Source organism: Belonocnema kinseyi, chromosome 6 (assembly GCF_010883055.1).
Source record: "Belonocnema kinseyi isolate 2016_QV_RU_SX_M_011 chromosome 6, B_treatae_v1, whole genome shotgun sequence".
NCBI classification, from domain to species: Eukaryota; Metazoa; Arthropoda; class Insecta; order Hymenoptera; family Cynipidae; genus Belonocnema; species Belonocnema kinseyi.
This window is the reverse complement of record NC_046662.1, coordinates 93,440,228-93,441,582: the sequence shown is the minus strand read 5'-3', so window position 1 is coordinate 93,441,582 and position 1,355 is coordinate 93,440,228.

The following is a 1,355-nucleotide window of genomic DNA, read 5'->3' as shown; positions in this document are numbered from 1 at the left end:
ATACACTTTTTTCCGAGTTAAATATAGTGTTAATTTTACTTGTTATAAAGCAAGTTTTCCCAGTGGGGTAGGTGCCACCGGAAAAGATATTTAAAACCACCGCGGCAAAATTAAATTTTTTTTGTTTTGTTTTGAAAAAATCATTGCAAGATACTATTTTAAAAGGTTTAAAAAGATTTGGATCTATAAAAAAATAAAAAAATAATTAGATTGTATTGTATCAATATTAAAACAATTTAACTTCTAATAAAAAAAGTGTTTATTATAAAATTGTCAAAAGTAATATAATTTCGAAAATTTACAAATTTGTTGATTCATTTATCAATTAGGAACGTTGATTACGATAGTGTGAATTAATAATTAAAAAATTTTAAATAGTTTCCTTTTAAGTGTTTTAATTTTCGGTTTAGTTTTTATAACTTTAAATGACAACTTTTTCTGTATTTTTTCTTGAGATAAAAATTAACAAAGCTGAAATGGCCAATTTTTTCACTTTTATTTATTCATATATTCTTGCTCAGTGATAAAGAATTAAAAATCTCAAAAAAAAATTCTCTTAAAAATTGAATGCTGAACATTTCTAAAAAAAAAACTTTTGAATCGGTTTAACAATACGACCTGTGGGCGGTTATGAAAAGTAAATTCCTATTCTAGATGACTGTGATCGGTAAGAGGGCGTTGGTCGACTCAAGTCGAGTGCGCGCGCGGCAATAAAAAATCGTTTACATCTCTTAAACAAAAAGAACGATTTAGCTCAAATTTGGTCAAAGTTTTTCTTAAAAATCAAGGAACAAGTTTGCCACTGGAAGTTGTCTGTCCGCGAAACTTCCCTGGAGACTTTTGTCCATCAAAGCCTGAGGAAACGATTCCTGACAATAATGATTTGCAATAATTTTTATGTTGCAAATATAAAAATAAATCTACTTTCAAAACGTAATTGGCATCAGGGGCGGTTTTCCTATTTGGAGAAAAAAAAACGAGATCATTTCCTCGAACAGAAGCCGAGTTTTCGCGAGTTTAGTATAAAAAGTCATTGATTTCGGTACAATGAAAACTTCCGGTTTTTAATTTTCAGTGCAAAAACTATCAATTTGATTTTGAAAAATTCTCCATAAAAGTTGTGCGGCTCGTCGAGCCGCATAAAGCCATATTTTTTGCGCAGTGAATTTCCAAAGTTGGTGATTTTCGGAAATTTTTCCGCGTTTCCACAAGGACAAGCGTACTAGAAGCAATAGTCCACTCCACGAATCCACGAAAATGACATTTCTTAGGCTGCATCAGAAATGGATGCATTTTTGTATACACCCTATTTTTGGGCGGCGCATGCGCAAGAGCGCGCGAGCATCAGTTGACGA